Source organism: Procambarus clarkii, chromosome 9 (assembly GCF_040958095.1).
Source record: "Procambarus clarkii isolate CNS0578487 chromosome 9, FALCON_Pclarkii_2.0, whole genome shotgun sequence".
Taxonomy (NCBI): domain Eukaryota; kingdom Metazoa; phylum Arthropoda; class Malacostraca; order Decapoda; family Cambaridae; genus Procambarus; species Procambarus clarkii.
Window position 1 is genome coordinate 53343992 of NC_091158.1, and position 25207 is coordinate 53369198.

Below are 25207 nucleotides of genomic sequence, written 5' to 3' on the forward strand. Positions count from 1 at the left end.
CTTGTCACGCAGACAAGCAAAACACAGCAACATGTTGCTTCACTACTCAGTGCTAATCTATCACACTGCACAACAAATCACAACACAACACAATCGTAATTAATAATCATAAGAATATTAATCAATAAACACAGTAATTCTTACACAGGGTATGACAACAGATAACCCATTACCTCTCTTGAATCACTGGTTTTCCTTGGATTTAGAAAACACGTTCATGGAATTCCCTACACAGAACGGTATAACATTGAACTGAAAAAATCACTAACATAATTGTACCTCTGACTATAATTGAGTTCCCTGGTGTATTACATACACAGCATTAACTACTTTATCACAGTAGTTCCATCCACCGTACTATGGTCGCTCTTTACAGGTGTGTCTTCCATGACTATGCTTCCTTCACCTAACCAGGTGCTCTAGGAAAACGTTCTACCGGAAGTTGACTTAACATCAACCAAAAAAACTTCAGCACCAAATACAGAAATATGAGTAATCACTTAAGACCGGCCATCTCAAGCACACTTCTCCCATACATACTGACACTGAATACGGCAGTTGACTGAAGTTCAACCAAACTTCCTCCTCACGTTGTTATAGGAGACCATGTGTAGTGTGACCCGGTGTTGAAACGGGGTGCTGCTCAGGTTACCTTACCTTCAGGTTACCTTGAGATGGTTTCGGGGCTTAGAGTATCTGCGGCCCGGTCCTCGACCAGGCCTCCTCAGCACAATGTTGCTGTTTAGACACTGCCACATGTGATGACGAGTCTGACGCAGCACGGTGTGGCGCGGCAAGGCGAACTGTGCAGGTTCCCTCAACTAACAAGACTCGCGTGGGATGGCTCCCCACACACGAGAGCATTATTTTATCGCTCAAACGATAGTGAGCTGCCCCTCAGCTCTTGTGAGGAAGAGAGAGTTAGCACAAGTGGTGCACCGTGTGGTGCTTTACTCTGATGGCAACCTTGTGTTCAAGTTACACGGGCTGGTCCAACGGATTGGGCGGGAATTTCTATGTCCGCCAGAACTGGCTGAAGCCAAACTATTTCCCTAAGTAACGTATTCGCAGCTACTGGGCACAGTCTCTGATCCCTTCAGATTACTGCGTGTCACACTAGGTTGACAGATGGTCACAATATGAGCAGATGCACAATAAAGAAGTCTGCCTTACACTGTGTGTGATCTCGTGGTGAGTTACAGTATATATTCTGCTTCCTTTCACTATTAAATTATCGTAATTCCTATCGGCGCAATCCCAGATTCTGCTTGATGGACCCGCAGTGACAGAACAATGATAAATGAGTTACTAACTGTCCCCAAGACAGAAATTCTCGTCGTTTTGTCGAACCACGAGAAAACATGTCTGACAAACACAGCAACATGGGGCTGAATGTCTACCCAGGGCAGGGCAGGAGTGGGCCATGCTTTTCCCCTCTGTTCTACGAGTTGACCAATCAGCAGCTAGGCCTATGGATGCAATGAGATGCCCCACGAATCACAAGGCTACCTTCAGTCACGTGGTGCCTTGTGACGTTAGTACTGGGAGACCTGGTGTTTACACAAGCGACTAGAACAGTTGGTTCTACTACCACCACCAATACCTGTTTCTCCTCTCTACATACACTTAAATGTTAAATACATGATAATGGCTGCACCTCTTCTCACAGAAAAGCATCGGCGGCCTCCATAGTCTTACTGAACAGTCCTGGGTCAATGTTCTTCATATACATCAAACAAGAGATGTCTATGAAGAACTACAGAATCTAGAGTGAGTGCACTTTGGTGCACTCGTGTCAGAGTGCAACCTGGCGACTTGCGCTCCAACACATAGTCTAAAAGCTGGCTGGTAATCCCTCCCCCCCACAGTACACAACTTACCTACTTGTCACAAAGACATCCATAAGGTAAACTTTCCTACGTGTCAGTAAGATATCCATAAGGTGTACAAGTTATCTACGTGTCACTAAGACTCCATAAGGTACACAACTTACCTATGTGCCACTAAGACTCCATAAGGTACACAACTTACCAATGAATCACTAAGACTCCATAAGGTACACAACTTAGCTATGAATCACTAAGACTCCATAAGGTACACAACTTAGCTATGAATCACTAAATTATAATTATTTTTATTAAAAAAAAATTATTAATTTTTTTCATTTATTTATTTTTATATTATTTTTTTATTATTTGGTTATCGGACAATTTGCATGAAACTTATACACCTGACTGCACTATCTGTATCGGTGCGTCAGATATGCCTATCTGTAACGGTGTCAATTGTGGAGGTAATTGGTTGGTGCCAACCTCAGCCACAGATGGCAGCACCTTAGACTTTAATATTTTAATGATTTATTACTCTAGTAACATAAACGACTTGAAACTCTTTCATTTTTATTCAATTTACAAGAAACTTAAGCCTTATATGTAAAGTTTATGCCTCTAAAATTTGTTTTGTTTCCCTAAGTTCATTTATTGGTTTTATAATAGCAATAAACATGATATATTTGCATACTTTTTGGGCAGGAACTTTGACAATTTGGATTAGAAGAACTAGAGATGTTTTGAAAAATCCCCGGCTACAGATCCTATATTATATGCTAATGTGTCAGAAAAGTGTCATAGAATGATTATATCTGAAAGGTGTGTTTGCTTCATGTCGCGTTGAAATATGTAATATTCGTTAAAAAAAAAACACAAAATTAAATCTTCCTTTCTATTTAGGTTGCAGTACTGAAACTTGGAACACGTGCAGCCCTTTTTATATACAACTAGCAAAAAAATTGTGGTTGACATTGAACAACTTTCATTTTCCATTTTATTGGCCCCTTATTATAAGGTACACAACTTACCTATGTATCACTAAGACTCCATAAGGTACACAACTTACATACGTGTCACTAAGACATCCGTAAGGTACACAACTTACCTACGTGTCACTAAGACATCCATAACGTATAAAACTTACCTACGTGTCACTAAGACATCCATAACGTACAAAACTTACCTACGTGTCACTAAGACATCCATAACGTACAAAACTTACCTACGTGTCACTAAGACATCCATAAGGTACACAACTTACATACGTGTCACTAAGACATCCGTAAGGTACACAACTTACCTACGTGTCACTAAGACATCCGTAAGGTACACAACTTACCTACGTGTCACTAAGACATCCATAACGTATAAAACTTACCTACGTGTCACTAAGACATCCATAACGTACAAAACTTACCTACGTGTCACTAAGACATCCATAAAGTACACAACTTACATACGTGTCACTAAGACATCCGTAAGGTACACAACTTACCTACGTGTCACTAAGACATCCATAACGTACAAAACTTACCTACGTGTCACTAAGATATCCTTAAAGAACACAACTTTAGCATATCACAAAGACTCCACAAAGTTCTTATGTAAATATAACTCCCCTGTGTCACTAAGACACTGTTACTGGACTAGATGGTGACAACCTAACAGAAATGTGTTACTATTAAACACACACCCAACAGTCACTGTCAATGACGTGACACGCCTTGAAGTGTCAAATACTATCCCTCCTGCCCGAGTTGACACCTTAACTCTTCCACTATCACAATTGATCCAGACACAGAGACAGCTCGTTGCCAGGTATACTCTGGTTGATCCAAAATTGGGTTCTTATTATTATTCACCTAAACATGTAGTTCCAGTCTACAATATATAACAGGATCCTCTACTCACAATATTTACCCCTTCAACTGTTCTCAGACATACATACACCTCGACGATGGTGGTGGGCCCAGGCAGTGACGCCTGTGGTGACCCCAGGCAGTGCCACCTGTGGTGACCCCAGGCAGTGCCACCTGTGGTGACCCCAGGCAGTGCCGCCGGTGGTGACCGCAGGCTGTGGTGACCCCAGACAATGCCGCCTGTGGCTGACTCTAGGCAGTGCCGCCTGTGGTGACCCCAGGCAGTGCCGCCTGTGGTGACCCCAGGCAGTGCCGCCTGTTGTGACCCCTGGCAGTGCCGTCTGTGGTGGACCCAGGCAGTGCCGCCTGTGGTGACCCCAGGCAGTGCCACCTGTGGTGACCAACGGCAATGTCACCTGTGGTGACCCCAGGTAGTGCCGCCTGTGGTGACCCCCGGGAGTGCCGCCTGTGGTGAGCCCAGGCAGTGCCGCCTATTGTGACCCCAAGCAGTACCGCCTGTGGTGGCCCCAGGCAGTGCCTCCTGTGACTGACCCCAGGCAGTGCCGCCTGTGGTGACCCCAGTCAGATCCGCCTGTGGTGGCCTCAGGCAGTGCCGCCTGTTGCTGACCCCAGGCAGTGCCACCTATTGCTGACCCCAGGCAGTGCAACCTGTTGTGACCCCAGGCAGTTTCGCCTGTAGTGACCCCAGGCAGTGACGCGTGTGGTGACCCCAGGCAGTACAGCCTCTGGTGACCCCAGGCAGTGCCGCCTGTAGTGACCCCAGGAAATGCCGCCTGTGGTGACCCCAGACAGTGCCACATGTGGTGACCCCAGGCAGTGCCGCCTGAGATGACCCCAGGCAGTGCTGCCTGTGGCTGACCCCAGGCAGTGCCACCTAGGATGAACGCAAGCATTGCCACCTATAGCTGAACCCAAGTACTGCCACCTGTGGCTGAACCTAGGCAGTGCCACCTGTGGCTGACCCCAGGCAGTGCCGCCTGTGGCTAACTCCAGGCAGTGCCGCCTGGGGCTGACCCTGGCAGTGCCACCTGTAGCTAACCCCATGCAGTTTCGCCTGCGGTGACCCCAGGCAGTGCCGCTTGTGGCTGACCCCAGGCAGTACCACCTGTGGCTGACCCAAGGCAGTGCCGCCTCTGGCTGACCCCAAGCAGTGCCACCTGTGGCTGACACCATGCAGTGTCGCCTGTGGTGACCCCCGGCAGTGCCGCCTGTGGCTGACCCCAGGCAATGTTGCCTGTGGTGACGCTAGGAAGTGCCGCCTGTGGTGACGCTAGGAAGTGCCGCCTGTGCTTACCCCAGGCAGTGCCGTCTGTGGTGACCCCAGGCAGTGCCACCTGCGGCTGAACCCAAGTAGTGCCACCTGTGGCTGAACCCAGGCAGTGCCACCTTTGGCTGACTCCAGGCAGTGCCGCCTTCGGTTGACTCTAGGCAGTGCCGCCTGTGGTGACCCCAGGCAGTGCCGCCTGTGGTGACCCCAGGCAGTGCCGCCTGTTGTGACCCCTGGCAGTGCCGTCTGTGGTGGACCCAAACAGTGCCTCCTGTGGTTGACCCCAGGCAGTGCCGCCTGTGGTGACCCCAGTCAGTTCCGCCTGTGGTGGCCTCAGGCAGTGCCGCCTGTTGCTGACCCCAGGCAGTGCCACCTATTGCTGACCCCAGGCAGTGCAACCTGTTGTGACCTCAGGCAGTGCCGCCTGTGGTGACCCCAGGCAGTGCAACCTGTTGTGACCCCAGGCAGTGCATCCTGTAGTGACCCCAGGCAGTGACGCGTGTGGTGACCCCAGGCAGTGCCGCCTGTTGTGACTCCAGGCAGTGCCTCCTGTGGTGGCCACAGGCAGTGCCGCCTGTGGGGACCCAAGGAAGTGCCTCCTGTGGCTGACCCCCAGGCAGAGCCACCTGTTGTGACCCCAGGCAGTGCCGCCTGTGGTGACCTCAGGCAGTGCCGCCTGTAGTTGACCCCAGGCAGTGCCGCCTTTGGCTGACTCCAGGCAGTGCCACCTGTGGCAGACCCTAGGCAGTACTGCCAGTGGTGACCCCAGGCAGTGCCGCCTGTAGTGACCCCAGGAAATGCAGCCTGTGGTGACCCCAGACAGTGCCACATGTGGTGACCCCAGGCAGTGCCGCCTGAGATGACCCCAGGCAGTGCTGCCTGTGGCTGACCCCAGGCAGTGCCACCTGTGATGATCCCAGGCAGTGTCGCCTGTGGCTGACCCCAGGCAATGCCGCCTGTGGTGATCCCAGGCAGTGCCACCTGTGATGAACGCAAGCATTGCCACCTATGGCTGAACCCAAGTAGTGCCACCTGTGGCTGATCCCAGGCATTGCCACCTTTGGCTGACTCCAGGCAGTGCCACCTGTGGCTGACCCCAGGCAGTGCCACCTGTGGTGACCCAAGGGAGTGTCGCCTGTTGCTGACCCCAGGCAGTACCACCTGTGAGCACCCCAGGCAGTGCCGCCTCTGGTAACTCCAGGCAGTGCCGCCTGTGGTGACCCCAGGAAATGCCGCCTTTGGTGACCCCAGACAGTGCCACATGTGGTGACCCCAGGCAGTGCCGCCTGAGATGACCCCAGGCAGTGCGGCCTGTGGCTGACCCCAGGCAGTGCCACCTGTGATGACCCCAGGCAGTGTCGCCTGTGGCTGACCCCAGGCAATGCCGCTTGTGGTGATCCCAGGCAGTGCCACCTGTGATGAACGCAAGCAGTGCCACCTATGGCTTAACCCCAAGTAGTGCCAGCTGTGGCTGAACCCAGGCAGTACCGCCTGTGGCTGACCCCAGGCAGTTCCACCTGTGGCTGACTTCATGCAGTGTCGCCTGTGGTGACCCCAGGCAGTGCCGCCTGTGGCTGACCCCAGGCAGTACCACCTGTGGCTGACCCCATGCAGTGTCGCCTGTGGTGACCCCAGGCAGTGCCGCCTGTGGCTGACCCCAGGCAGTGTTGCCTGTGGTGACGCTAGGAAGTGCCGCCTGTGGTGACCCCAGGCAGTGCCGTCTGTGGTGACCCCAGGCCATGCCGCCTGTGGTGACCCCAGGCAGTGCCGTCTGTGGTGACCCCAGGCAGTGCCCCCTGCGGCTGAACCCAAGTAGTGCCACCTGTGGCTGACCCCAGGCAGTGCCACCTGTGGAGACCCCAGGTAGTGCCGCCTCTGGTTAACCAAGGCAGTGCCGCCTGTGGTGACCCCAGGCAGTGCCGTCTGTTGTAACCACAGGCAGTGCCGCCTGTGGTGACCCCTGGCAGTGCCGTCTGTGGTGGACCCAGGCAGTGCCGCCTGTGGTGACCCCAGGCAGTGCCGCCTGTGGTGACCCCAGGCAGTGCCACCTGTGGTGACCCCAGGAAAGGCCACCTGTGGCTGACCACAGGCAGTGCCGCCTGTGGTAACCCATGTCAGTGCCGCCTGTGGTGGTCTCAGGCAATGCCGCCTGTTGCTGACCCCAGGCAGTGCCACCTGTGGTGACCCCAGGCAGTGCCGCCTGTGACTGACCCCAGGCAGTGTCCCCTGTGGCTGACCCCAGGCAGTGCCACCTGTGGCTGACCCCAGGTAGTGCCACCTGTGGCTGACCCCAGTCAGTGCCGCCTGTGGCTGACCCCATGCAGTGTTGCCTGTGGTGACCCCAGGCAGTGCCTCCTGTGGTGACCCCAAGCAGTGCCGCCTGGGACTGACCCCAGGCAGTGTCCCCTGTGGCTTACCCCAGGCAGTGCCACCTGTGGCTGACCCCAGGCAGTGCCACCTGTGGCTGACCCCAGGCAGTGCCGCCTGTGGCTGACCCCAGGCAGTGCCACCTGTGGCTGACCCCATGCAGTGTTGCCTGTGGTGACCCTAGGAAGTGCCGCCAGTGGTGACCCCAGGCAGTGCCGCCTGTGGTGACCCCAGGCAGTGCCGTCTGTGGTGACCCCAGGCAGTGCCATCTGTGGCTGACCCCGGGCAGTGCCACCTATGATGACCCCAGGCAGGGGTGCCTGTGGCTAACCCAAGGCAGTGCCACCTGTGGCGGTCCCTCAGACAGTGCCACCTGTGGAGGCCCCAGGCAGTGCCACCTGTGGAGGCCCCAGGCAGTGCCACCTGTGGAGGCCCCAGGCAGTGCCACCTGTGGAGGCCCCAGGCAGCGCCACCTGTGGAGGCCCCAGGCAGTGCCGCCTCTGGTTAACCCAGGCAATGCCGCCTGTGGCTGACTCTAGGCAGTGCCGCCTGTAGTGACCCCAGGCAGTGACACTAGTGGTGACCCCAGGCTGTGCCGCCTGCGGCGACCCCTGGCAGTGCAGTCTGTGGTTGACCCAGGCAGTGCCGCCTGCGGTGACCCCAGGCAGTGCCGCCTGTGGTGGCTTCAGGCAGTACCGCCTTTGGCTGACTCCAGGCAGTGCCACCTGTGGTGACCCCAGGCAATGCCACCTGTGGCTGACCCCAGACAGTGCCGCCTGTGGTGACCCCAGGCAGTGCCGCCTGTTGTGGCCCCAAGCAGTACCGCCTGTGGTCTCCCCAGGCAGTGCCTCCTGTGGCTGACCCAAGGCATTGAAACCTGTTGTGACCCCAGGCAGTGCCGCCTATGGTGACCCCAGGCAGTGCAACCTGTTGTGACCCCAGGCAGTGCCGCCTGTGGTGACCCCAGGCAGTGCCTCCTTTGGTGACCCCAGGCAGTGCCGCCTGTGGCTGACCCCAGGCAGTGTCCCCTGTGGCTGACCCCAAGCAGTGCCACCTGTGGCTGACCCCATGCAGTGTTGCCTGTGGTGACCCTAGGAAGTGCCGCCTGTGGTGACCCCAGGCAGTGCCGCCTGTGGCTGACCCCATGCAGAGTCGCCTGTGGCTGACCCCAGGCAGTGCAACCTGTGGCTGACCCCAGGAAGTACCGCCTGTGGTGACCCCAGGCAATGCCACCTGTGGCTGACCCAGGCAGTGCCACCTGTGGTGACCCCAGGCAGTGTCGCCTGTGGCTGACCCCAGGCAGTGCCACCCACGGTGACCCCAGGCAGTACAGCCTCTGGAGACCCCAGGCAGTGCCGCCTGTGGTGACCCAAGGCAATGCCACCTGTGGTGATCCCAGACAGTGCCACCTGTGGCTGACCCCACGCAGTGCCACCTATTGTGACCCCAGGCAGTGCCACCTGTGGAGACCCCAGACAGTGCCACCTATGGCTGACCGCAGGCAGTGCAACCTGTTGTGACCCCAGGCAGTGCCGCCTGTGGTGACCCCAGGCAGTGCCGCCTGTGGTGACCCCAGGCAGTGCCTCCTGTGGTGACCCCAGGCAGTGCCGCCTTTGACTGACCCCAGGCAGTGTCCCTTGTGGCTTACCCCAGGCAGTGCCACATATGGCTGACCCCAGGCTGTGCCACCTGTGGCTGACCCCAGGCAGTGCCGCCTGTGGCTGACCCCAGGCAGGGCCGCCTGTGGCTGACCCCAAGCAGTGCCACCTGTGGCTGACCCCATGCAGTGTTGCCTGTGGTGACCCTAGGAAGTGCCGCCTGTGGTGACCCCAGGAAGTGCCGCCTGTGGCTGACCCCATGCAGTGTCGCCTGTGGCTGACCCCAGGCAGTGCAACCTGTGGCTGACCCCAGGCAGTACCGTCCGTGGTGATCCCAGGCAGTGCCATCTGTGGCTGACCCCGGGCAGTTCTACCTATGATGACCCCAGGCAGGGCTGCCTGTGGCTAACCAAAGGCAGTGCCACCTGTGGCGGTCCCTCAGGCAGTGCCACCTGTGGAGGCCCCAGGCAGTGCCGCCTCTGGTTAACCCAGGCAATGCCGCCTGTGGTTGACTCTAGGCAGTGCCGCCTATGGTGACCCCAGGAAGTGACACCAGTGGTGACCCCAGGCAGTGCCGCCTGTGGTAACCACAGGCTGTGCCGCCTGTGGCGACACCTGGCAGTGCCGTCTGTGGTTGACCCAGGCAGTGCCGCAAGGGGTGACCCCAGGCAGTGCAACCTGTTGTGACCCCAGGCAGTGCATCCTGTAGTGACCCCAGGCAGTGACGCGTGTGGTGACCCCAGGCAGTGCCGCCTGTTGTGACTCCAGGCAGTGCCTCCTGTGGTGGCCACAGGCAGTGCCGCCTGTGGGGACCCAAGGAAGTGCCTCCTGTGGCTGACCCCCAGGCAGAGCCACCTGTTGTGACCCCAGGCAGTGCCGCCTGTGGTGACCTCAGGCAGTGCCGCCTGTAGTTGACCCCAGGCAGTGCCGCCTTTGGCTGACTCCAGGCAGTGCCACCTGTGGCAGACCCTAGGCAGTACTGCCAGTGGTGACCCCAGGCAGTGCCGCCTGTAGTGACCCCAGGAAATGCAGCCTGTGGTGACCCCAGACAGTGCCACATGTGGTGACCCCAGGCAGTGCCGCCTGAGATGACCCCAGGCAGTGCTGCCTGTGGCTGACCCCAGGCAGTGCCACCTGTGATGATCCCAGGCAGTGTCGCCTGTGGCTGACCCCAGGCAATGCCGCCTGTGGTGATCCCAGGCAGTGCCACCTGTGATGAACGCAAGCATTGCCACCTATGGCTGAACCCAAGTAGTGCCACCTGTGGCTGATCCCAGGCATTGCCACCTTTGGCTGACTCCAGGCAGTGCCACCTGTGGCTGACCCCATGCAGTGTTGCCTGTGGTGACCCCAGGCAGTGCCTCCTGTGGTGACCCCAAGCAGTGCCGCCTGGGACTGACCCCAGGCAGTGTCCCCTGTGGCTTACCCCAGGCAGTGCCACCTGTGGCTGACCCCAGGCAGTGCCACCTGTGGCTGACCCCAGGCAGTGCCGCCTGTGGCTGACCCCAGGCAGTGCCACCTGTGGCTGACCCCATGCAGTGTTGCCTGTGGTGACCCTAGGAAGTGCCGCCAGTGGTGACCCCAGGCAGTGCCGCCTGTGGTGACCCCAGGCAGTGCCGTCTGTGGTGACCCCAGGCAGTGCCATCTGTGGCTGACCCCGGGCAGTGCCACCTATGATGACCCCAGGCAGGGCTGCCTGTGGCTAACCCAAGGCAGTGCCACCTGTGGCGGTCCCTCAGACAGTGCCACCTGTGGAGGCCCCAGGCAGTGCCACCTGTGGAGGCCCCAGGCAGTGCCACCTGTGGAGGCCCCAGGCAGTGCCACCTGTGGAGGCCCCAGGCAGCGCCACCTGTGGAGGCCCCAGGCAGTGCCGCCTCTGGTTAACCCAGGCAATGCCGCCTGTGGCTGACTCTAGGCAGTGCCGCCTGTAGTGACCCCAGGCAGTGACACTAGTGGTGACCCCAGGCTGTGCCGCCTGCGGCGACCCCTGGCAGTGCAGTCTGTGGTTGACCCAGGCAGTGCCGCCTGCGGTGACCCCAGGCAGTGCCGCCTGTGGTGGCTTCAGGCAGTACCGCCTTTGGCTGACTCCAGGCAGTGCCACCTGTGGTGACCCCAGGCAATGCCACCTGTGGCTGACCCCAGACAGTGCCGCCTGTGGTGACCCCAGGCAGTGCCGCCTGTGGTGGCCCCAAGCAGTACCGCCTGTGGTCTCCCCAGGCAGTGCCTCCTGTGGCTGACCCAAGGCATTGAAACCTGTTGTGACCCCAGGCAGTGCCGCCTATGGTGACCCCAGGCAGTGCAACCTGTTGTGACCCCAGGCAGTGCCGCCTGTGGTGACCCCAGGCAGTGCCTCCTTTGGTGACCCCAGGCAGTGCCGCCTGTGGCTGACCCCAGGCAGTGTCCCCTGTGGCTGACCCCAAGCAGTGCCACCTGTGGCTGACCCCATGCAGTGTTGCCTGTGGTGACCCTAGGAAGTGCCGCCTGTGGTGACCCCAGGCAGTGCCGCCTGTGGCTGACCCCATGCAGTGTCGCCTGTGGCTGACCCCAGGCAGTGCAACCTGTGGCTGACCCCAGGAAGTACCGCCTGTGGTGACCCCAGGCAATGCCACCTGTGGCTGACCCAGGCAGTGCCACCTGTGGTGACCCCAGGCAGTGTCGCCTGTGGCTGACCCCAGGCAGTGCCACCCACGGTGACCCCAGGCAGTACAGCCTCTGGAGACCCCAGGCAGTGCCGCCTGTGGTGACCCAAGGCAATGCCACCTGTGGTGATCCCAGACAGTGCCACCTGTGGCTGACCCCACGCAGTGCCACCTATTGTGACCCCAGGCAGTGCCACCTGTGGAGACCCCAGACAGTGCCACCTATGGCTGACCGCAGGCAGTGCAACCTGTTGTGACCCCAGGCAGTGCCGCCTGTGGTGACCCCAGGCAGTGCCGCCTGTGGTGACCCCAGGCAGTGCCTCCTGTGGTGACCCCAGGCAGTGCCGCCTTTGACTGACCCCAGGCAGTGTCCCTTGTGGCTTACCCCAGGCAGTGCCACATATGGCTGACCCCAGGCTGTGCCACCTGTGGCTGACCCCAGGCAGTGCCGCCTGTGGCTGACCCCAGGCAGGGCCGCCTGTGGCTGACCCCAAGCAGTGCCACCTGTGGCTGACCCCATGCAGTGTTGCCTGTGGTGACCCTAGGAAGTGCCGCCTGTGGTGACCCCAGGAAGTGCCGCCTGTGGCTGACCCCATGCAGTGTCGCCTGTGGCTGACCCCAGGCAGTGCAACCTGTGGCTGACCCCAGGCAGTACCGTCCGTGGTGATCCCAGGCAGTGCCATCTGTGGCTGACCCCGGGCAGTTCTACCTATGATGACCCCAGGCAGGGCTGCCTGTGGCTAACCAAAGGCAGTGCCACCTGTGGCGGTCCCTCAGGCAGTGCCACCTGTGGAGGCCCCAGGCAGTGCCGCCTCTGGTTAACCCAGGCAATGCCGCCTGTGGTTGACTCTAGGCAGTGCCGCCTATGGTGACCCCAGGAAGTGACACCAGTGGTGACCCCAGGCAGTGCCGCCTGTGGTAACCACAGGCTGTGCCGCCTGTGGCGACACCTGGCAGTGCCGTCTGTGGTTGACTCAGGCAGTGCCGCAAGGGGTGACCCCAGGCAGTGCCGCCTGTGGTGGCCTCAGGCAGTACCGCTTTTGGCTGACTCCAGGCAGTGCCACCTATGGTGACCCCAGGCAATGCCACCTGTGGCTGACCCCAGGCAGTGCCACCTGTGGTGACCCCAGGCAATGCCACCTGTGGCAGACCCCAGGCAGTGCCACCTGTGGTGACCCCAGGCAATGCCACCTGTGGCTGACCCCATGCAGTGTCGCCTGTGGCTGACCCCAGGCAGTGCCGCCTGTGGCGGACCCTCAAGCAGTGCCACCTGTGGAGACCCCAGGTAGTGCCGCCTCTGGTTAACCAAGGCAGTGCCGTCTGTGGTAATCACAGGCAGTGCCGCCTGTGGTGACCCTTGGCAGTGCCGTCTGTGGTGGACCCAGGCAGTGCCGCCTGTGGTGACCCCAGGCAGTGCCGCCTGTGGTGACCCCAGGCAGTGCCGCCTGTGGTGACCCCAGGCAGTGCCAACTTTGGTGACCCCAGGCAATGCCACCTGTGGCTGACCACAGGCAGTGCCGCCTTTTGTGACCCCAGGCAGTGCACACACAGGAGGCATGCCTCCTGTGGCTGACCCCAGGCAGTGCCGGTTGTGGTGACCCATGTCAGTGCCGCCTGTGGTGGTCTCAGGCAGTGCCGCCTGTTGCTGACCCCAGGCAGTGCCACCTGTGGTGACCCCAGGCAGTGCCGCCTGTGACTGACCCCAGGCAGTGTCCCCTGTGGCTGACCCCAGGCAGTGCCACCTGTGGCTGACCCCAGGTAGTGCCACCTGTGGCTGACCCCAGTCAGTGCCGCCTGTGGCTGACCCCATGCAGTGTTGCCTGTGGTGACCCCAGGCAGCGCCTCCTGTGGTGACCCCAGGCAGTGCCGCCTGTGACCGACCCCAGGCAGTGTCCCCTGTGGCTTACCCCAGGCAGTGCCACCTGTGGCTGACCCCAGGCAGTGCCACCTGTGGCTGACCCCAGGCAGTGCCGCCTGTGGCTGACCCCAGGCAGTGTTGCCTGTGGTGACCCCAGGCAGCGCCTCCTGTGGTGACCCCAGGCAGTGCCGCCTGTGACCGACCCCAGGCAGTACTGCCAGTGGTGACCCCAGGCAGTGCCGCCTGTTGTGACCCCAGGCAGTGCCGCCTGTGGTGACCTCAGGCAGTGCCGCCTGTAGTTGACCCCAGGCAGTGCCGCCTTTGGCTGACTCCAGGCAGTGCCACCTGTGGCAGACCCTAGGCAGTACTGCCAGTGGTGACCCCAGGCAGTGCCGCCTGTAGTGACCCCAGGAAATGCAGCCTGTGGTGACCCCAGACAGTGCCACATGTGGTGACCCCAGGCAGTGCCGCCTGAGATGACCCCAGGCAGTGCTGCCTGTGGCTGACCCCAGGCAGTGCCACCTGTGATGATCCCAGGCAGTGTCGCCTGTGGCTGACCCCAGGCAATGCCGCCTGTGGTGATCCCAGGCAGTGCCACCTGTGATGAACGCAAGCATTGCCACCTATGGCTGAACCCAAGTAGTGCCACCTGTGGCTGATCCCAGGCATTGCCACCTTTGGCTGACTCCAGGCAGTGCCACCTGTGGCTGACCCCATGCAGTGTTGCCTGTGGTGACCCCAGGCAGTGCCTCCTGTGGTGACCCCAAGCAGTGCCGCCTGGGACTGACCCCAGGCAGTGTCCCCTGTGGCTTACCCCAGGCAGTGCCACCTGTGGCTGACCCCAGGCAGTGCCACCTGTGGCTGACCCCAGGCAGTGCCGCCTGTGGCTGACCCCAGGCAGTGCCACCTGTGGCTGACCCCATGCAGTGTTGCCTGTGGTGACCCTAGGAAGTGCCGCCAGTGGTGACCCCAGGCAGTGCCGCCTGTGGTGACCCCAGGCAGTGCCGTCTGTGGTGACCCCAGGCAGTGCCATCTGTGGCTGACCCCGGGCAGTGCCACCTATGATGACCCCAGGCAGGGCTGCCTGTGGCTAACCCAAGGCAGTGCCACCTGTGGCGGTCCCTCAGACAGTGCCACCTGTGGAGGCCCCAGGCAGTGCCACCTGTGGAGGCCCCAGGCAGTGCCACCTGTGGAGGCCCCAGGCAGTGCCACCTGTGGAGGCCCCAGGCAGCGCCACCTGTGGAGGCCCCAGGCAGTGCCGCCTCTGGTTAACCCAGGCAATGCCGCCTGTGGCTGACTCTAGGCAGTGCCGCCTGTAGTGACCCCAGGCAGTGACACTGGTGGTGACCCCAGGCTGTGCCGCCTGCGGCGACCCCTGGCAGTGCAGTCTGTGGTTGACCCAGGCAGTGCCGCCTGCGGTGACCCCAGGCAGTGCCGCCTGTGGTGGCTTCAGGCAGTACCGCCTTTGGCTGACTCCAGGCAGTGCCACCTGTGGTGACCCCAGGCAATGCCACCTGTGGCTGACCCCAGACAGTGCCGCCTGTGGTGACCCCAGGCAGTGCCGCCTGTGGTGGCCCCAAGCAGTACCGCCTGTGGTCTCCCCAGGCAGTGCCTCCTGTGGCTGACCCAAGGCATTGAAACCTGTTGTGACCCCAGGCAGTGCCGCCTATGGTGACCCCAGGCAGTGCAACCTGTTGTGACCCCAGGCAGTGCCGCCTGTGGTGACCCCAGGCAGTGCCTCCTTTGGTGACCCCAGGCAGTGCCGCCTGTGGCTGACCCCAGGCAGTGTCCCCTGTGGCTGACCCCAAGCAGTGCCACCTGTGGCTGACCCCATGCAGTGTTGCCTGTGGTGACCCTAGGAAGTGCCGCCTGTGGTGACCCCAGGCAGTGCCGCCTGTGGCTGACCCCATGCAGTGTCGCCTGTGGCTGACCCCAGGCAGTGCAACCTGTGGCTGACCCCAGGAAGTACCGCCTGTGGTGACCCCAGGCAATGCCACCTGTGGCTGACCCAGGCAGTGCCACCTGTGGTGACCCCAGGCAGTGTCGCCTGTGGCTGACCCCAGGCAGTGCCACCCACGGTGACCCCAGGCAGTACAGCCTCTGGAGACCCCAGGCAGTGCCGCCTGTGGTGACCCAAGGCAATGCCACCTGTGGTGATCCCAGACAGTGCCACCTGTGGCTGACCCCACGCAGTGCCACCTATTGTGACCCCAGGCAGTGCCACCTGTGGAGACCCCAGACAGTGCCACCTATGGCTGACCGCAGGCAGTGCAACCTGTTGTGACCCCAGGCAGTGCCGCCTGTGGTGACCCCAGGCAGTGCCGCCTGTGGTGACCCCAGGCAGTGCCTCCTGTGGTGACCCCAGGCAGTGCCGCCTTTGACTGACCCCAGGCAGTGTCCCTTGTGGCTTACCCCAGGCAGTGCCACATATGGCTGACCCCAGGCTGTGCCACCTGTGGCTGACCCCAGGCAGTGCCGCCTGTGGCTGACCCCAGGCAGGGCCGCCTGTGGCTGACCCCAAGCAGTGCCACCTGTGGCTGACCCCATGCAGTGTTGCCTGTGGTGACCCTAGGAAGTGCCGCCTGTGGTGACCCCAGGAAGTGCCGCCTGTGGCTGACCCCATGCAGTGTCGCCTGTGGCTGACCCCAGGCAGTGCAACCTGTGGCTGACCCCAGGCAGTACCGTCCGTGGTGATCCCAGGCAGTGCCATCTGTGGCTGACCCCGGGCAGTTCTACCTATGATGACCCCAGGCAGGGCTGCCTGTGGCTAACCAAAGGCAGTGCCACCTGTGGCGGTCCCTCAGGCAGTGCCACCTGTGGAGGCCCCAGGCAGTGCCGCCTCTGGTTAACCCAGGCAATGCCGCCTGTGGTTGACTCTAGGCAGTGCCGCCTATGGTGACCCCAGGAAGTGACACCAGTGGTGACCCCAGGCAGTGCCGCCTGTGGTAACCACAGGCTGTGCCGCCTGTGGCGACACCTGGCAGTGCCGTCTGTGGTTGACTCAGGCAGTGCCGCAAGGGGTGACCCCAGGCAGTGCCGCCTGTGGTGGCCTCAGGCAGTACCGCTTTTGGCTGACTCCAGGCAGTGCCACCTATGGTGACCCCAGGCAATGCCACCTGTGGCTGACCCCAGGCAGTGCCACCTGTGGTGACCCCAGGCAATGCCACCTGTGGCAGACCCCAGGCAGTGCCACCTGTGGTGACCCCAGGCAATGCCACCTGTGGCTGACCCCATGCAGTGTCGCCTGTGGCTGACCCCAGGCAGTGCCGCCTGTGGCGGACCCTCAAGCAGTGCCACCTGTGGAGACCCCAGGTAGTGCCGCCTCTGGTTAACCAAGGCAGTGCCGTCTGTGGTAATCACAGGCAGTGCCGCCTGTGGTGACCCTTGGCAGTGCCGTCTGTGGTGGACCCAGGCAGTGCCGCCTGTGGTGACCCCAGGCAGTGCCGCCTGTGGTGACCCCAGGCAGTGCCGCCTGTGGTGACCCCAGGCAGTGCCAACTTTGGTGACCCCAGGCAATGCCACCTGTGGCTGACCACAGGCAGTGCCGCCTTTTGTGACCCCAGGCAGTGCACACACAGGAGGCATGCCTCCTGTGGCTGACCCCAGGCAGTGCCGGTTGTGGTGACCCATGTCAGTGCCGCCTGTGGTGGTCTCAGGCAGTGCCGCCTGTTGCTGACCCCAGGCAGTGCCACCTGTGGTGACCCCAGGCAGTGCCGCCTGTGACTGACCCCAGGCAGTGTCCCCTGTGGCTGACCCCAGGCAGTGCCACCTGTGGCTGACCCCAGGTAGTGCCACCTGTGGCTGACCCCAGTCAGTGCCGCCTGTGGCTGACCCCATGCAGTGTTGCCTGTGGTGACCCCAGGCAGCGCCTCCTGTGGTGACCCCAGGCAGTGCCGCCTGTGACCGACCCCAGGCAGTGTCCCCTGTGGCTTACCCCAGGCAGTGCCACCTGTGGCTGACCCCAGGCAGTGCCACCTGTGGCTGACCCCAGGCAGTGCCGCCTGTGGCTGACCCCAGGCAGTGTTGCCTGTGGTGACCCCAGGCAGCGCCTCCTGTGGTGACCCCAGGCAGTGCCGCCTGTGACCGACCCCAGGCAGTGTCCTCTGTGGCTTACCCCAGGCAGTGCCACCTGTGGAGGCCCCAGGCAGTGCCGCCTCTGGTTAACCCAGGCAATGCCGCCTGTGGCTGACTCTAGGCAGTGCCGCCTGTAGTGACCCCAGGCAGTGACACTAGTGGTGACCCCAGGCTGTGCCGCCTGCGGCGACCCCTGGCAGTGCAGTCTGTGGTTGACCCAGGCAGTGCCGCCTGCGGTGACCCCAGGCAGTGCCGCCTGTGGTGGCTTCAGGCAGTACCGCCTTTGGCTGACTCCAGGCAGTGCCACCTGTGGTGACCCCAGGCAATGCCACCTGTGGCTGACCCCAGACAGTGCCGCCTGTGGTGACCCCAGGCAGTGCCGCCTGTTGTGGCCCCAAGCAGTACCGCCTGTGGTCTCCCCAGGCAGTGCCTCCTGTGGCTGACCCAAGGCATTGAAACCTGTTGTGACCCCAGGCAGTGCCGCCTATGGTGACCCCAGGCAGTGCAACCTGTTGTGACCCCAGGCAGTGCCGCCTGTGGTGACCCCAGGCAGTGCCTCCTTTGGTGACCCCAGGCAGTGCCGCCTGTGGCTGACCCCAGGCAGTGTCCCCTGTGGCTGACCCCAAGCAGTGCCACCTGTGGCTGACCCCATGCAGTGTTGCCTGTGGTGACCCTAGGAAGTGCCGCCTGTGGTGACCCCAGGCAGTGCCGCCTGTGGCTGACCCCATGCAGTGTCGCCTGTGGCTGACCCCAGGCAGTGCAACCTGTGGCTGACCCCAGGAAGTACCGCCTGTGGTGACCCCAGGCAATGCCACCTGTGGCTGACCCAGGCAGTGCCACCTGTGGTGACCCCAGGCAGTGTCGCCTGTGGCTGACCCCAGGCAGTGCCACCCACGGTGACCCCAGGCAGTACAGCCTCTGGAGACCCCAGGCAGTGCCGCCTGTGGTGACCCAAGGCAATGCCACCTGTGGTGATCCCAGACAGTGCCACCTGTGGCTGACCCCACGCAGTGCCACCTATTGTGACCCCAGGCAGTGCCACCTGTGGAGACCCCAGACAGTGCCACCTATGGCTGACCGCAGGCAGTGCAACCTGTTGTGACCCCAGGCAGTGCCGCCTGTTGTGACCCCAGGCAGTGCCGTCTGAGGTGACCCCAGGCAGTGCCACCTGTTGTGACCCCAGGCAGTGCCGCCTGTGGTGACCCCAGGCAGTGCCGCCTGTGGTGACCCCAGGCAGTGCCTCCTGTGGTGACTCCAGGCAGTGCCGCCTTTGACTGACCCCAGGCAGTGTCCCTTGTGGCTTACCCCAGGCAGTGCCACATATGGCTGACCCCAGGCTGTGCCACCTGTGGCTGACCCCAGGCAGTGCCGCCTGTGGCTGACCCCAGGCAGTGCCGCCTGTGGCTGACCCCAAGCAGTGCCACCTGTGGCTGACCCCATGCAGTGTTGCCTGTGGTGACCCTAGGAAGTGCCGCCTGTGGTGACCCCAGGAAGTGCCGCCTGTGGCTGACCCCATGCAGTGTCGCCTGTGGCTGACCCCAGGCAGTGCAACCTGTGGCTGACCCCAGGCAGTACCGTCCGTGGTGATCCCAGGCAGTGCCATCTGTGGCTGACCCCGGGCAGTTCTACCTATGATGACCCCAGGCAGGGCTGCCTGTGGCTAACCAAAGGCAGTGCCACCTGTGGCGGTCCCTCAGGCAGTGCCACCTGTGGAGGCCCCAGGCAGTGCCGCCTCTGGTTAACCCAGGCAATGCCGCCTGTGGTTGACTCTAGGCAGTGCCGCCTATGGTGACCCCAGGCAGTGACACCAGTGGTGACCCCAGGCAGTGCCGCCTGTGGTAACCACAGGATGTGCCGCCTGTGGCGACACCTGGCAGTGCCGTCTGTGGTTGACCCAGGCAGTGCCGCAAGCGGTGACCCCAGGCAGTGCCGCCTGTGGTGGCCTCAGGCAGTACCGCTTTTGGCTGACTCCAGGCAGTGCCACCTATGGTGACCCCAGGCAATGCCACCTGTGGCTGACCCCAGGCAGTGCCACCTGTGGTGACCCCAGGCAATGCCACCTGTGGCAGACCCCAGGCAGTGCCACCTGTGGTGACCCCAGGCAATGCCACCTGTGGCTGACCCCATGCAGTGTCGCCTGTGGCTGACCCCAGGCAGTGCCGCCTGTGGCGGACCCTCAAGCAGTGCCACCTGTGGAGACCCCAGGTAGTGCCGCCTCTGGTTAACCAAGGCAGTGCCGTCTGTGGTAATCACAGGCAGTGCCGCCTGTGGTGACCCTTGGCAGTGCCGTCTGTGGTGGACCCAGGCAGTGCCGCCTGTGGTGACCCCAGGCAGTGCCGCCTGTGGTGACCCCAGGCAGTGCCACCTTTGGTGACCCCAGGCAATGCCACCTGTGGCTGACCACAGGCAGTGCCGCCTTTTGTGACCCCAGGCAGTGCACACACAGGAGGCATGCCTCCTGTGGCTGACCCCAGGCAGTGCCGCCTGTGGTGACCCATGTCAGTGCCGCCTGTGGTGGTCTCAGGCAGTGCCGCCTGTTGCTGACCCCAGGCAGTGCCACCTGTGGTGACCCCAGGCAGTGCCGCCTGTGACTGACCCCAGGCAGTGTCCCCTGTGGCTGACCCCAGGCAGTGCCACCTGTGGCTGACCCCAGGTAGTGCCACCTGTGGGTGACCCCAGTCAGTGCCGCCTGTGGCTGACCCCATGCAGTGTTGCCTGTGGTGACCCCAGGCAGCGCCTCCTGTGGTGACCCCAGGCAGTGCCGCCTGTGACCGACCCCAGGCAGTGTCCCCTGTGGCTTACCCCAGGCAGTGCCACCTGTGGCTGACCCCAGGCAGTGCCACCTGTGGCTGACCCCAGGCAGTGCCGCCTGTGGCTGACCCCAGGCAGTGCCGCCTGTGGCTGACTCCAAGCAGTGCCGCCTGTGGTGACCCCAGGCAGTGCCGCTTGTGGTGACCCCAGGCAGTGCCGTCTGTGGTGACCCCAGGCAGTGCCACCTGTGGCGGTCCCTCAGCCAGTGCCACCTGTGGAGGCCCCAGGCAGTGCCACCTGTGGAGGCCCCAGGCAGTGCCACCTGTGGAGGCCCCAGGCAGTGCCACCTGTGGAGGCCCCAGGCAGTGCCACCTGTGGAGGCCCCAGGCAGTGCCGCCTCTGGTTAACCCAGGCAATGCTGCCTGTGGCTGACTCTAGGCAGTGCCGCCTGTGGTGACCCCAGGCAGTGCCGCCTGTGGCGACCCCTGGCAGTGCAGTCTGTGGTTGACACAGGCAGTGCCGGCTGCGGTGACCCCAGGCAGTGCCGCCTGTGGTGGCTTCAGGCAGTACCGCCTTTGGCTGACTCCAGGCAGTGCCACCTGTGGTGACCCCAGGCAATGCCACCTGTAGCTGACCCCAGGCAGTGCCGCCTGTGGTGACCCCAGGCAGTGCCGCCTGTTGTGACCCCAAGCAGTACCGACTGTGGTCTCCCCAGGCAGTGCCTCCTGTGGCTGACCCCAGGCATTGCAACCTGTTGTGACCCCAGGCAGTGCCGCCTATGGTGACCCCAGGCAGTGCCGCCTGTGGTGACCCCAGGCAGTGCCTCCTTTGGTGACCCCAGGCAGTGCCGCCTGTGGCTGACCCCAGGCAGTGTCCCCTGTGGCTGACCCCAGGAAGTGCCACCTTTTGCTGACCCCAGGCAGTTCCGCTTGTGGCTGACCCCAGGAAGTACCGCCTGTGGTGACCCCAGGCAATGCCACCTGTGGCTGACCCAGGCAGTGCCACCTGTGGTGACCCCAGGCAGTGTCGCCTGTGGCTGACCCCAGGCAGTGCCACCTACGGTGACCCCAGGCAGTACAGCCTCTGGAGACCCCAGGCAGTGCCGCCTGTGGTGACCCAAGGCAATGCCACCTGTGGTGATCCCAGACAGTGCCACCTATGGCTGACCCCAGGCAGTGCCACCTATGGCTGACCCCACGCAGTGCCACCTATTGTGACCCCAGGCAGTGCCACATGTGGAGACCCCAGACAGTGCCACCTATGGCTGACCGCAGGCAGTGCAACCTGTTGTGACCCCAGGCAGTGCCGCCTGTGGTGACCCCAGGCAGTGCCGTCTGTGGTGACCCCAGGCAGTGCAACCTGTTGTGACCCCAGGCAGAGCCGCCTGTGGTGACCCCAGGCAGTGCCGCCTGTGGTGACCCCAGGCAGTGCCTCCTGTGGTGACCCCAGGCAGTGCCTCCTGTGGTGACCCCAGGCAGTGCCGCCTGTGACTGACCCCAGGCAGTGTCCTTTGTGGCTTACCCCAGGCAGTGCCACATATGGCTGACCCCAGGCTGTGCCACCTGTGGCTGACCCCAGGCAGTGCCGCCTGTGGCTGACCCCAGGCATTGCCGCCTGTGGCTGACCCCAAGCAGTGCCACCTGTGGCTGACCCCATGCAGTGTTGCCTGTGGTGACCCTAGGAAGTGCCGCCTGTGGTGACCCCAAGCAGTGCCGCCTGTGGCTGACCCCATGCAGTGCCGCCTGTGGCTGACCTCAGGCATTGCCGCCTGTGGCTGACCCCAAGCAGTGCCACCTGTGGCTGACCCCATGCAGTGTTGCCTGTGGTGACCCTAGGAAGTGCCGCCTGTGGTGACCCCAAGCAGTGCAACCTGTGGCTGATCCCAGGCAGTACCGTCCGTGGTGATCCCAGGCAGTGCCATCTGTGGCTGACCCCGGGCAGTGCTACCTATGATGACCCCAGGCAGGGATGCCTGTGGCTAACCCAAGGCAGTGCCACCTGTGGCGGTCCCTCAGGCAGTGCCACCTGTGGAGGCCCCAGGCAGTGCCGCCTCTGGTTAACCCAGGCAATGCCGCCTGTGGTTAACTCTAGGTAGTGCCGCCTGTGGTGACCCCAGGCAGTGACACCAGTGGTGACCCCAGGCAGTGCCGCCTGTGGTAACCACAGGCTGTGCCGCCTGTGGTGACCCCTGGCAGTGCCGTCTGTGGTTGACCCATTCAGTGCCGCCTGCGGTGACCCCAGGCAGAGCCGCCTGTATTGGCCTCAGGCAGTACAGCCTTTGGCTGACTCCAGGCAGTGCCACCTGTGGTGACCCCAGGCAGTGCCACCTGTGGCTGACCCCAGGCAGTGCCACCTGTGGTGACCCCAGGCAATGCCACCTGTGGCTGACCCCAGGCAGTGCCACCTGTGGTGACCCCAGGCAATGCCACCTGTGGCAGACCCCAGGCAGTGCCGCCTGTGGTGACCCACGGGAGTGCCGCCTGTGGTGACCCCAGGCAGTGCCGCCTGTTGTGACCCCAAGCAGTACCGCCTGTGGTGGCCCCAGGCAGTGCCTCCTGTGGCTGACCCCAGGCAGTGCCACCTTTGGGTGACCCCAGGCAGTACCGTTTTTGGCTGACCCCAGGCAGTGCCACCTGTGGCTGACCCCACGCAGTGCCACCTATTGTGACCCCAGGCAGTGCCACCTGTGGAGACCCCAGACAGTGCCACCTATGGCTGACCGCAGGCAGTGCAACCTGTTGTGACCCCAGGCAGTGCCGCCTGTGGTGACCCCAGGCAGTGCCGTCTGTGGTGACCCCAGGCAGTGCAACCTGTTGTGACCCCAGGCAGTGCCGCCTCTGGTGACCCAAGGCAGTGCAACCTGTTGTGACCCCAGGCAGTGCCGCCTGTGGTGACCCCAGGCAGTGCCTTCTTTGGTGACCCCAGGCAGTGCCGCCTGTGGCTGACACCAGGAAGTACCGCCTGTGGTGACCCCAGGCAATGCCACCTGTGGCTGACCCAGGCAGTGCCACCTGTGGTGACCCCAGGCAGTGTTGCCTGTGGCTGACCCCAGGGAGTGCCACATGTGGTGACCCCAGGCAGTACAGCCTCTGGAGACCCCAGGCAGTGCCGCCTGTGGTGACCCAAGGCAATGCCACCTGTGGTGATCCCAGACAGTGCCACCTATGGCTGACCCCAGGCAGTGCCACCTATGGCTGACCCCACGCAGTGCCACCTGTTGTGACCCCAGGCAGTGCCACATGTGGGGACTCCAGACAGTGCCACCTATGGCTGACCCCAGGCAGTACAAACTGTTGTGACCCCAGGCAGTGTAACCTGTTATGACCCCGGGCAGTGCCGCCTGTGGTGACCCCAGGCAGTGCCGCCTGTGGTGACACCAGGCAGTGCCGCCTGTGGTGACCCCAGGTAGTGCCGCCTGTGGCTGACCCCAGGCAGTGTCCCCTGTGGCTGACCCCCGGGAGTGCCACCTGTGGCAGACCCCAGGCAGTTCCACCTGTGGCTGACCCCAGGCAGTACCGCCTGTGGTGACCCCAGGCAGTGCCACCTGTGGCTGACCCAGGCAGTGCCACCTGTGGTGACCCCAGGCAGTGTCGCCTGTGGCTGACCCCAGGCAGTGCCACATGTGGTGACCCCAGGCAGTACAACCTCTGGTGACCCCAGGCAGTGCCGCCAGTGGTGTCCCAAGGCAATGCCACCTGTGGTGATCCCAGACAGTGCCACCTATGGCTGACCCCAGGCAGTGCCACCTATGGCTGACCCCACGCAGTGCCACCTATTGTGACCCCGTGCAGTGCCACCTGTGGAGACCCCAGACAGTACAACCTATGGCTGACCGCAGGCAGTGCAACCTGTTGTGACCCCAGGCAGTGCCGCCTGTGGTGACCCCAGGCAGTGCCGTCTGTGGTGACCCCAGGCAGTGCAACCTGTTGTGACCCCAGACAGTGCCGCCTGTGGTGTCCCTAGGCAGTGCCGCCTGTGGTGACCCCAGGCAGTGCCTCCTGTGGTGACCCCAGGCAGTGCCGCCTGTGACTGACCCCAGGTAGTGTCCCTTGTGGCTTACCCCAGGCAGTGCCACATGTGGCTGACCCCAGGCTGTGCCTCCTGTGGCTGACCCCAGGCAGTGCCGCCTGTGGCTGACCCCAGGCAGTGCCGCCTGTGGCTGACCCCAAGCAGTGCCACCTGTGGCTGACCCCATGCAGTGTTGCCTGTGGTGACCCCAGGAAGTGCCGTCTGTGGTGACCCCAGGCAGTGCCGCCTGTGGTGACCCCAGGCAGTGCCGCCTGTGGTGACCCTAGGAAGTGCCGCCTGTGGTGACCCCAGGCAGTGCCGCCTGTGGCTGACCCTATGCAGTGTCGCCTGTGGCTGACCCGAGGCAGTGCAACCTGTGGCTGACCCCAGGCAGTACCGTCCGTGGTGATCTCAGGCAGTGCCATCTGTGGCTGACCCCGGGCAGTGCTACCTATGATGACCCCAGGCAGGGCTGCCTGTGGCTAACCCAAGACAGTGCCACCTGTGGCGGTTCCTCAGGCAGTGCCACCTGTGGAGGCCCCAGGCAGTGCCGCCTCTGGTTAACCCAGGCAATGCCGCCTGCGGTGACCCCAGGCAGTGCCTCCTGTGGTGACCCCAGGCAGTGCCGCCTGTGACTGACCCCAGGTAGTGTCCCTTGTGGCTTACCCCAGGCAGTGCCAAATGTGACTGACCCCAGGCTGTGCCACCTGTGGCTGACCCCAGGCAGTGCCGCCTGTGGTGACCCCAGGGAATGCCACCTGTGGCTGACCCCAGGCAGTGCCGCCTGTGGTGACCCACGGGAGTTCCGCCTGTGGTGACCCCAGGCAGTGCCGCCTGTTGTGACCCCAAGCAGTACCGCCTGTGGTGACCCCAGGCAGTGCCACATATGGCTGACTCCAGGCATTGCAACCTGTTGTGACCCCAGGCAGTGTCGCC